Source organism: Mercenaria mercenaria, chromosome 4 (assembly GCF_021730395.1).
Source record: "Mercenaria mercenaria strain notata chromosome 4, MADL_Memer_1, whole genome shotgun sequence".
Lineage (NCBI taxonomy): Eukaryota > Metazoa > Mollusca > Bivalvia > Venerida > Veneridae > Mercenaria > Mercenaria mercenaria.
Window position 1 is genome coordinate 67,956,463 of NC_069364.1, and position 12,927 is coordinate 67,969,389.

A 12,927-nucleotide genomic window follows, 5' to 3' on the forward strand; every position below is an offset into this window, starting at 1 on the left:
AGCATTGCTAATATGACTTCTTAATTGAATTCATTTAAGTTTATTGAATTGGCACTTCTTTTGACAACAAAGTATTATGTCAAAAATATCACGATTACAGAATTACATAAATATTATATGTGGTTAGCTTTAATCGACAAAATATTAAACCCCTTAACTGTCTTTGTCATTATTCGTTTGTTTACAGATTCACTAAGGAGACTAAACAGCTATCGTATACATGATGGAGTGTTAACAATGTGAAACAAATGCGATAATCCTGATTGTACAGTTAAAGCACTTTGTACTTATCTTATACATACAATTTTCAATGTAGGAAATAATGCTAATAAAATCTTTGATTTACTCGATCTACCATTCCTGGGCTTTCAATTTGTAACATACATGTACCTGCTTTGCTAAGTGACACATATGTCGCATGAACATGCATTTTTATCTATATTTTCTGCATGCCATTTAGACTGTCATCCAATTGTGTAATGATAGGGAAGCAGTTTTATTCCATTAAGGTACTAGGCTAAGGTAGCAGTTGGTAGTTTCCAGCCACAGGTTCGAATTGTCCAGGATCAAAATCTGTCATTAGAGATAAAACCTTAAAGTGAAGGCTGTTTTGATGTTTGAAATATTTGTTGATGTGAGATTTTGATTAACACGTTTAAGAATGGTATGTTGCAGAAATTCTGGCAGATGCGAGTGTAAGCTTGATGGCATTATTTTCGTATAACTGCTTGAAATGTGTATATACCACTATCAGCATTCAGCTTCTCGTGAACTGTCAAATATCATATAGGCCTCACACAGTTGAAAATAGTGAAAAAAGTAATCTGTTGACAGGTATTTTTGTTCAGCTCTGCAAGTAATACTTGAAACTGAGTACAGAATGCATGTGGCCATTTGGCTCTATCATTTCCCCTAACATTTTAAGGCCACTTGGAAAAATGGCTAATTTGGGCTGAAATGTCATGTATTTTCGCGGGCTGAAATTATCTTTCAGGTGGCTTGTGGATTTAAAAATCTATGCTTTGTATGAAGTTTACTATGTATTTTGTTTCTTCTTCAAGTAAGATGTAAACAGGTTTCTTTTTATTTTCAGGTCTGCATCTCGTAAGATATCGGAAGCCGTCTGACTTGGCCACATCGCTCGGAAGTCCGAGGTACTAGAAAAAACCGGCATCTGCTACCTAATAATAGAGCATCTCCTTTTTGAAGAGTATTCAGTTCCTACAATAAACCTACTTTGACCGCAATTTTCAGGGTGCGTAGGTTCAAGCCCAACTGGGACCAAAATTTTTTCCTCCATATTTTCCTTTTTTCTACTAAGTTTTTACTTGTTTTAAGACTTATTACTGATTTATTGTACAAAAAGTGGACAATTTACATTAGATAAGCTATTTCTTGCTGTTCAAGTGATTTTACTTCTAAAACAGGAGGGGAAGAGTTAGACATCTTTAAAAATACTGAGTTACATGCGGTAAAAGTTCTCTATTTTGCTCTCGCTCTTAAGATCAAATATTATGGAAGAAATGTAGGTAGGTTTTACTTCTGCCCCAATGTTATTTCTAAATGAAGTGAGCAAAATTCAAAACAGACTTGCAGGATTCAACCTTAATTTTTCAAAGTTAGAGTTAGAAATTTGTCTCATTAAATGCGTTTACTTGAAAAATTGATATCGGCAATTTTATTTTGTGTTTTAACAATAGGTTGATATTTCTTAATTGTAAAACGAATTATCTGCAAACGTTTTGAATAGTGGCCATCACTTTGAAATTTGTTTCTATTTGAGCTTGAGGAAATTCCATAAATTATACAAAATCAATAAAAAACGGCACGGTCAAAGTTGTTAAAAATTTGCAACACAATAGCAAACACGGTCAGCTTTAGAAAAGTACCAAGCAAATGCCATTTCTTAAATCTTACTATTAGGGATCAAATACCTTAAACTAGAAATCGAACAACAAAATCTATTATGTTTTTTTTTTTTTTTTTTTTTTTTGCATTTTGCAGAAACAAGCTCGTTAAAGAAGTGCCCTTGTAAAAATATCTGCAAAGTTCTGGTGAATGTCTAGTATATAGTTTATTATAACATTCAAGGTAAGTCTATTCAATACGTATACCCACTTTAGAGATGAGTGTGTAAACAGGTTTGCTCTTGTCGGTCTTTCTACCGCTTTATCCGTTCGGCTCTACACCAGTAACTAGAAAACCCTTCGACCTTAAACAGAGAAGTCAAACTTCATAGAATGATTGCCTGTGGTCACTAAATAACCCTCAATGTTTTGAGCATTAGTGGATTTAAGGGCAAGGTAACGCTGATCCTGAGATTTAAAATGGTTTCCAGGAATAACTGGAATACACTTGGAACTTCATAATGGTGATCCTGTTGGTCACTGAATGGTTTTAATTTTATAGATCAAAGGTAAAGGTCATAATGACCGTGGCAGTGAGAATGATGTCGTATTAATGACTTAAAAATATCTTTATCCATGGACTTCCAAACTTCATGTGACAATTTCTTGTGGTTATCAATTGACTCCCGAAGTACTGATGGTCCGTAAGTCAAATGTCAAGGTAACAGTAAGATGACAGTAGTTTTAGTTCAATAATTCTGAGAATGCTTCCCTCTGCCTTGATTGAAAAAAAACGAACAATACACGATCACTGTATAGGCCACATTATGAATTTTACAGAAAATTACCCACTCGGTTAATTTAGACGGTTCATCATTTGTGTTTTACAAGATTTAGCTTACCAAAAGGTTCCTTCTAGCGCATATGAAATATTCTTTTTAAGGAATATTGTTTTAGCATAATGTTACAAATGTTTAATAATGCAATGAAAAAAAATATGTTCTGTCATTTTTGGTGCAAACTTAACTATTTAAGAACTAATCTAAGTATTAACAATTTTATCATAATCCAAGATCTATAAGTAAGTGCAGTACATATTATGCAATTTGGAAGCATATGTCTTGCAGTCTGTATTTCAATTCCGGTACCTGTAAAGAAATTCATACATGTATTTACGAGTCGAAACAAAATCAGGAAGAGTAAGAAAGTACGCAAAAGAAATCACTTGCACATCTGACACGTTAGAAGCTAAAAAAATCACGTGACCAGGGACAATTTCATTACGTAAAATTGTTTGGCTGGAGTCTATTTTTAGATGATGCATATTCATTTCATTAATCTCGTTTCTTTACTATGATATATTCAATTGAGGAGTTACATGATTTAAAGTTTATTATTGTGTCTTGTTGTTCTGTTATTTTTGGTAGTTGTATTGCACTAAAGACTGAAATAAATTTTGATTATGCGTAAACACATACTGGGCTAGAGGCTAATTGTAATGAATATGCATGAGTCCAAGATGGTGGCGCCCTACGGGAAATCGGATTCCTTTGACGGTAACCTTGCATCTATTATATGCTCAGTCAAGTGTGACATGTTCACCATAAGTGTTCCTTCCCTTGAGAAGGAACAACAAGCTGCCCGTTTTAACATACATGTATCTTTTTGGAGGGAAATTGTCTTAGCCTACATATGTTGGAGAGAGTGGGGGCCATAAATAAATATAACATTATTTAAGGTAGTTCTGCACGTTCTGATGTTTGTCTACAATGTACAACTTGATTAAATCCTGATTTTTAAAACTTCAGAATGCACTTAGAAAAATACAAATTATAGATTGTGTTTTTTTTCTTTGTTGTTTTTTTTTTTGCCAGACTGATTTGAAAAGTTTTGACATTTTCGCTAGCTGGATTTTTTTCTAAAATGTAGATTTTAATTAATCTTCGCACAGTCTTAAATAAACATATGGTCCATAAAAATGGTGAAATAAAATGTATTTGTCCATGTGTTTGTTTCTGAGATATTTATCCATGATTAAAGAGCTCCGCACATGAAACGCTTATTGTTAATTATCATTTAGAAGTACTTAATGTGTCAAACATTTTAATAGCATATTTTGTCTAACGTTGCCGCTTTAATAAATTCACTCACATGTTATAAACCAATTTTCATTTCCCTGTGCAAGGACCAGGCATTTTGTTTTGTTTTCCATATAAATACGTTCCGCCAATTCCATATAAATACGTTTCGCCAATACTTCCGGTTTATAAACGTGCAGGACTGCCTAAACGGACATGAATATATATGTAAAATTTTGACAATAATCAGTGTTTTAGTCTGCTCTTACGTGTAAATGATTAGACAAAATTGTTGCACACGTGGTGTATGTTTGACTACTTCTGATTGGCAGCAGTATTTTACATTAGCAAAAATACACAGAAGTCAAATTAATAGGCTATTCTCGTTGAATATTAGCATAAGGCAATTATTTATGTAATGAAATATAAAAGATGAGTTACTTTGCTTTTATAATTCAGTTTACAGTAGATCTAATTAATTTGTAATAGTAAATGTATAAAGTATTTATATTTGTTGCAAGCTGCTGATGTTCATTTGCGGTAATCACTTTCAACGAAACACAAAATATGTAAATTTGTTATGAAAATAAAATTCATTTTGACACCACTGATTATGTTTTATAGCAGAAATCTATAATTGCTCTAACTGGAAGGAAATTAAACATTTAATCTACCTGAAAAAGAAAACAATTGTGCATTTATATTAGATTTATGATAGTATGGCTAAAGGTGAAAAAAATTATGTTTACGTTTTTTATTCGTTTCAGGTGTTTGACGGATTGGCAAAAGCAACTGAACAGTAAATTAATATGCCAACAAATTAATATTGTATTTTTAGCTTAAAAGCCCGCAGCCAGGATTCGAACTCCTACCGACCATAGATAGAAATATAGATTCCTTATTAACATCATCTCCGACTTGAAATACATAGTTCTAAGAAAGTTGTCTTTGATAGCAAAACAAAGGCAAACTATTTCGAAAAGGTTCATTCTCAGCTGTAATGTTTAAACTTACATTATATATCATCTGACTAAATAGCGTTACATCTTAAGCGATTATAAAGCCCTGAGTGATACAATCTACCAGTTACTTTCAAAGGTGAAATAAAAATGGCACATTCAAAATATTCAACCGGGAGTAAAGTTACTAATATGGTCAATGAAACTGTAGAAGAACAAAGTGTAGCCGTGGAAAGCACACATGACGGTAACATGGCAGCCCGCCAGCAGAAGGAGCTTAAGGAACTTCACCAGGATGACAAACGACCGAGTAAATACAAAATGCGTTATTACAATCCTATGTACCCGCAAGCCCATACTAAACAAAAGATAAAAAAGTCATATGGCAAAAACTTCTCATAACAAAACTTGCTTTCAAATTGATTTTATTTGTATTCTTTATGTTGGTTTAGATCAAATTTATTACTCTGTACTATGCTACCTTTTAAAGAACAAAAATATTGCAACTCATGAGATTGCCTTAACATACTGTTAAACGGACAGACAATTATATTGTAGCGAGGGAAATTTTCTAGAAGTTTCTATTTTAAGTTTACAATTTCTATTTCTATTGACCACTTGACATTCTGTCTGTCATGATAAAACATGTATATCACTTGATACATTTACAGCTACATCTTTTCACTGAATTTTTGGAGTTCTTCCTAATGTTTCAAAACTGACTACAACACTCCTTGTTAACAACAGAACTACCATTTTCAGAGGTATACGCTAAATCGCTGTGTCGCATCTTCCGAGCTAGTACATGTCGCGACAAAGGTGAGTGTCATCATAGTTTTTGCATTTTTACAATACAGTACTCGAATATCAAAAATCGGGGAATGGTAGGCGATGTAGATATGATGTAACTTTACAGAGAACTTAAAGTTTGCTAATTTATTCTTAATTGGTGGTCGTGGCGATATTTACCAGCAAGCTGACTTAGCAGTGAATTTGGCCGTTCCGTCATGAAAACACTTTCATTGTGAAATATATGCTATTTAATTGATATTAGGAAGCAAACCGAGTAGGCGTAAAATAGCTGTAAAGTATACAATGCATTTGGAACTAAATAATGTACCAAAAATGGTTTGGGAGTAAAAATAGTCATTTTTTTATTGTGGGAGACGGTTCTGTCGTGAAGGTGATAGCTCTGTGCTGCATTAACAGTTTTGAGCAGTTTTGCATGTTACAAGAGAGTAGTTATGTCCAGTTACGAGATACAATTCAGTTATCACGTTTTTGTATTTATACAGCATTTGTATAATACATATTGCTTAATATTTTCTTATATTTATTTTGCTTGTTTTGTATTTAGTGCCGTTTTAACCAGAACTGTATTTCTTAGAATCGGCATGTGCTATTTTCTCTATAACTCAGTTACAGAAAATGCAATTCGTGAAATTATCTTGTGAAAAGCAATGGTTAACTGTACTTTTTAAGACGCCAACCTTAAGGCCAGATGCTCTAAAACTTGTTTACACTACGTATTACACTTGTAAAATCAAATCTTAATATAATTATGGCATAATTACTTTTCGTTGAGGACACGGCCAGTTTGTTTGAACGTACCGGTTAACAAGAGGGCCATGATTGCCCTATATCGCTTACCTGAGTACCATTGCTCTTAATGATAAGATCAAGTTTTGGCATAGATAAATAGTTTCTTGTAACAGTCCCTTTTGACCTATGGGTCACATACTAGTCATATCCAATTGCCATACCAAGTTTGAGGGTCCTTGGCTTAAATAGTGCATTTTTGTACTAGCATGACTATTCCTTACCCTGGGAGACTTAAATGACATTTAAAGCCAATCTCATTTGATGCTGCTGAGGTATATTTATTTACATAAAATAAAGTGAGATAATTTGTCATTAATTCAGCCAAAAGTTATCTACCCTTATTGTCCGAGTCCATCTGATGGCATAAATGACATTTCAAATCAGTATCTTTATTGGTTACTGAGATACACCCATTTTAGTTTGAAACAAAGGGAGGAAATTTGATATAAAATCATTCCATAGTTGTCTACCCTGATTGGCTCAGTCTAACTAATAACAATAACGAAATTTCAAATGAGTCCTATAAATACTTACTGAGATAAATCCATTTTAATAAACACAAGGGAGGTAATCATGCATCAGTTTATGCATGCAGAAGATACAGAGTACAGGCCGTTACAACAATATATTAGAAAAGCAAATATTGGACAATTAAGGGGCCATAAGTCAGGAACCCACGATGGGATCTGGCCAGTTTTCAAAAGGAACCGAGATATTGTACCAGTACAAGTTGTGTGCAAGTTTGATTAAAGTTGATTGCAAAATATTATCCCTATCATGTTCACAAGCAAAATATAGCAAATTTTGGCCCTTTAAGGGGCTGTAACTCAGGACCCATGATAGGATTAGGCCAGTTCTCGAAAGGAACCGAGACATTATGCCATTACAAATTGTGTGCAAGTTTTATTAAAGTTGATTGCAAAATGAGGTCTCTATCATGTTCACAAGCCAAAGATGGCAAATAATGACCATTTAAGGGGCCACAACTCTGGAATCCAAGATGGGATTAGGCCAGTTTTTGAAAAGAACTGAGGTATTATACAAATACAACTTGTTTGCGAGTTTTATTAAAGTTTATTGCAAAATGTTGTCTCTATTATGTTCACAAGCTGAAAACAGCAAATTTTGGCCCTTCAAGGGGCTATAACTCTGAAACCCATGATAGGATAAGGCCAGTTCTCGAAAGGAACCGAGACATTACGCCATTACAAGTTGTGTACAAGTTTCATTAAAGCTGATTGCAAAATGAGGTCTCTATCATGTTCACAAGCCAAAGATGGCAAATTTTGACCCTTTAAGGGGCCACAACTCTGGAACCAAAGATGAAATCTGGCCAGTTTTCGAAAGAAACCGGGATATCGTGCCTATACAAGTTTTGTGCAAGTTTGATTAAAATCAAATACAAAAATGTGGTCTCTATCGTGTTCACAAGGAAATTGTGGACGGACGGACGGACGACGCACGAAGGGTGATCACAAAACCTCACCCTGTCACTACGTGACAGGCGAGCTAATAAAGTGTACTTTGTACAAATATCAGAGTCGTTGTGACTTCATCATTGTACTAGCACGTTCATATGCACTTGTGAATACAAAATCTGAAGTTTTAAACAGTCATGCTGATTTACTAGCTAAATAAAATTTATAGGACAGAAGCAAATCCTCATGCATTTCGTGTGTCGACAACATACGCATTAAATTAGCAATCTCGATTACATATACAACAACTGACACAATGACTAGAGTGATCGAATTCTAAATTTACGGACTTTCTGTATAATTGGAATTCTATTTTCATTTCTATCAATCTATCTTTTATCTGAACCAATTAGATGCATTTGATTGAAGTCATTTAAGTTCGTTAGCATGAAATTTCTCGCAAACGGCAAAAAGACAGTTACGCGCGGGCTTTAATTCGCGCTTTTTCAATTTGAAAAAGCTTTCTTTACCATAAATCACCAGCATCGCATGTGTCACTATTATGTACCGCCTGTCAATAAAAGCGGACCGTTTATGACCTTGTTAAAAATTCAATATAACAGCGCAACTGTAATTAGGGACCTAGTTTTTGACTCCAGAAAACCCGCTTTCGAAAGTGACCTAGATTTTATCAAGAAAACCATGCTGAACAAGTTTTATGAAGATCAATTGAATCATACAGCCTCTGTGGCATACACAAGATCAATGTTGACAGACAGACAGCGACAGACGACGGGCGCCGATTATCGAACTATCACAAAAGTCACCTGGGAAAAAGTTAACAGAATGTGCAACTAATCAAAATTTACAATTATAGCCTTATGGAAAATCTTTATCAAAACAATAATTGGCAGCTGCATACAAATGTATATCCAATTGAACAGTGATTGCATATTATTTCAAAAGAGGATAGCCTAACGTAAATGTCGTAAATCTTTTTAATATAATATTAAAATTATGAACACAGAGCTGTCTTATGAAAACAGAGCTATCTTCTTGGCGACATGACTATCTCCTTCACGACAGAGCTGTCTCTTATTGATCGAGGCCGATGAGGCCGCGATCATTTTGAATAGGACAAGTATATGCGTGCTGGGGAAAATATTTCATGATGGACCTGTGAATTCTTTACTTGTGGGTGAAACAGGTCTCATAAGCGTAAATACGACTAGCTTCTACTGATTATAAAACATACCGTACGATTTGTTGTGAATTAACTGTTGTTGTACTTATAGTAGTTCAACCGCCACCCTTGTTTAAGAGCAACATTTAAAAACACGTTTTTTTTTTCATCCTCAAGTAATAAGTAAGTAGACTCGCCCAGTTTAATCAATCTAGACGCATACATAGAGCGCTTACTTCACCCGATTTACATTCGGAACATTTTCACGCGTTTCGGGCTTTATCGTATGTTTATCATTTTTTCCCGAATTTAACAGGTTAGTCCATAAAACTGTCCCAGAATGCAAAAAATGAAGTGCTAAATCTCAAAATTTCCAGGGTCGGGGGGGGGGGGGGCAGGTGATCGGACCCCCTCTGAGAAAATTGGCTGTGTCCGTGCATGGTAACTATACCTGTCCAGTACTGGACATTATGGTAAACGCTTCTTTCCTGCACAAATGACAATTTCGCAACTTCTGTCCGGTTTGTACAAATTTCTGGCCGCGATAAACCATTTGACTTGAAATTAAAAATGAATACGTTTAGTCTCATACAGCTGAACTTCGATGGCTCGAACTCGAGGGTCCCGTGGAAATTAGTTCGACTTTTCCGTTGTTCGAGCCATCCAAATGGCGGCCATTTTGAACATGATGATTCGAGGGCATGATGTGTTATAGACCTTACATCGTAATATATTAGCATATTTACCTAAATGTGTGTATGATACGATGATAAATAAAAAACGAACGCTGAAAAACACAACTATAATTACTAGAATTTGGTGAAGACAGCATCAAATAGAAAGACATGAATAGCAAACCATTATGAATCATAATCCAGTACAAATATTATTAAATATAAACACGTTAAAACACAAACAATTAATTCACAGACATGTACACAGAAATTTTCAAAGCGGCGTGCCTCCAAATCGTTCGACAACAAAAAAAAATATGTTTTTAGGATATCTTGAAATAAATGCTATATTTCTTAAGGGGACGCATACTTTGAAATTAGAAAAAAGTGGATGGGGTATGATAAAATTTACCTGCAAAAAAGTACAAGGTTTTGGTACATGAAATGGATATTGTTTCAACTGTTATAAGTACATAAGGGATTGCTCACTAAAATAAAAATGAGAAAACTGAAACAAGAAAGTTATTGTTGAATTACATAAGACTTATTGTGTACATTCAAAGTCAACAATTAAGACTTTTTGGTGCGAAAATAATAGTGCTTCACCTTGTCCAAACATTTATCAATGTCCTACAGATTCTAATTTAAAGAAAGAATGTGAAATATGGTCACTGTCTTGCTTTTCATTTCGCATATGTAAGCTAAAACACATTATTTAGTTTGTTTACAAAGTAGTGCATAAGAAAAGATACGGTGGTCAAGGAATGCCACATTCCAAAACTAAAAGAGTATATTCCCCTTAATACATTAAACATGTTTCGTTACAGAAGTCTAGTGGCTTACAATAAGGGCCTAGAAATGTTGCCATTATTAATTTTTAACTTGGTATTCATGAACTACAATGCACTTAAATATCAAAACACATTCAACAAACTTTTGAAAACGTATTGTCTTAAAAATCCCTAAAATAAGGTATGAAATTTGGTTGACAGGTCCAATCAATGTGTATATGTGCAAAAGTAACATTCTAATCTTGTTCACAAAAGTTACTAATACACAGCAGGCATGTCAATGATCAAAACTGGACGAATATACAGTTATCCTCACTTTAATGTCTTTTATAATTTGTCCTTGAATTCTCCACCATACTTTTCATAACTCTGTTTGCACGAGTTGCAGGAGAATGCTGTCATTCACGTAAAAGATGGGGTCAAATAAGTTGTAAATGCAATATCATCTAAACGTAATTAATGGATTATGCAGTTCAAGATAAACTTTATCTCATAACGTACCGAACATGTATAACGTTGTAACAACAATTTTACTTACACTGATTTAAGTAGCAGTCGGTTTATAAGTGACTGTGTTTTGTTATTGTTGTCAAAAAGTATAACGGAAGTGCCTCAAACTGAAGCCGGAAACCAGTTTGATGCGCAAAGTAGTCCAATGTAAGTAATATTTTTTGACAAATGTCCACAGAAATAAAATAATTTTCTAATATTATAGACGAATATCTGAATAGGATTCATTATTTGATAAGAAATTATAATCATCGACATGTTTTTTTAAAAATCGTACACGTGCTGACACCTAAGTTGTCTCCCGTTGTTTATTAGAGTTACCTTTCGTCCGGCGCAGTAATACATTTGCAGTGAATCGCCGAGAAGTCGTGAGAAAATTAAAAACCATGTAAGTAAACTAAAATTAACCACCTTTTCAAGATGAATTTCAAGTGATCGCCATTATGCATTTAACCCGCCTGACCTGTGTAGCATCTTAGATATCTGTTCTAAGGTATTCATTGTGTAGAATGTCATGTTATGCCCTTGCAATGCTAATCCCACTCTGATTTTTTTTGTTTACATTTTTATCAATGAGAAATATGGCGTCCATCCCGAGCTGAAATGACGTGGCGTTAAATTTTTACATGTTTAAGCAAACCTGGTGTGTTGGAAAGAAAATCTCATCCCTTCAACATTATTTGGGACACTGTTATTGTAAAAAACCTGTTTTTTCCTTATACAAAAGCTTAATATTTTGTGTTGAATGTACATTCACAAAGACCTCTGTTTTCCTATTACATTCATAGTACCACATCCTTATCCACAAAATACTGAATATTACAGGTGTCCATCAGTATTATATCAGTTTAGGAATATGTTTTTTATTTTCCCACCATCGATTTCTTGAATATGCACCCCTTCCGCATTTCTGTATGAACTGTGAATGTAGCAATATGCGTCCCCTTAAGAAGGCTTTAAAACTTGATTACTGACAAACTTTTTGTTACGGAAACACATGAGAATTTGCTGTTTTTACTACTTTTTACGATGAAAATCGAAAATCGTTTGTCACGCTTTTACTCTAGGTAATTTTGAAGTCATTATTCACTACCTCTGCTATAGCGCTTTTGGGTACGAGGACGGGAAAATGTCTTTATTGCCGCGGCGGTCCGTGGTTCGATTCCCAACGCGGTCATCTTTTTTTCTTGATTTCAGACCTTTTTCACATTCGATGATGGCGTTATAGTTTGTTTCTAAAGTTTTCTGATCTAATTTTCGTTTTGTTCTTTGCTTTCCAGTAGCCAAGTTAGCAATCACCTCGTTTCCGTGTCCTTTACAAAGTTGTTCAGCCATGCTTAAGCAGTAAGAAAGTTAACATCGGATCTCCCGTTTTTATGCATTTTTTTTCCAAATGCATAATGCATTGCAAACCTTACAGCTATCTCACGCCTACTCGGTTTGCTTCTTCTTGATATCAGTTTAAATACAAACCTCAGACAATGAAAGTGCTTTCATAACGAAACGGCCCAGTTCACCTCTAAATCAGCATGCTGATAAATATCGCCACAACCACAAATCAAGAATAAATAAGCAGACTTTAAGTTCTCTGTAAAGTTAAATCAAGTCATCATCGCCTACCATTCGCAGATTTTTGATATTCAATACAATGATTGTAAAGCTGCAAAACATAAGGTGACACCTTTGTTGGCGTACTTTTATCGCGACATGCATTAGCTTGGAAGTTTCGACAGAGCGATTTACCGTATACCTCTGGAAGAGGTAGCTCTGTTGTTTACCAGGCGTGTACAATAGAGAAAACTTCCTAAGACATGCAGAACAACCTTCCAGCATGTTTTTGTTTTCAAAGTTTGAAAAACTACAAT

The 12,927-nt window shown here is 34.5% G+C and overlaps 1 long non-coding RNA gene across 1 annotated transcript; it reads left to right on the forward strand.

Moving 5' to 3' along the window:
• Positions 1-756: 756 nt before the first annotated feature.
• LOC128556434 (uncharacterized) lies at positions 757-9,358 on the forward strand. Its single transcript, XR_008370659.1, has 3 exons — positions 757-1,255; positions 2,005-2,091; positions 4,693-9,358. It is a non-coding gene; the product is annotated as an uncharacterized LOC128556434 (long non-coding RNA).
• The last annotated feature ends 3,569 nt before the right edge of the window (positions 9,359-12,927 follow it).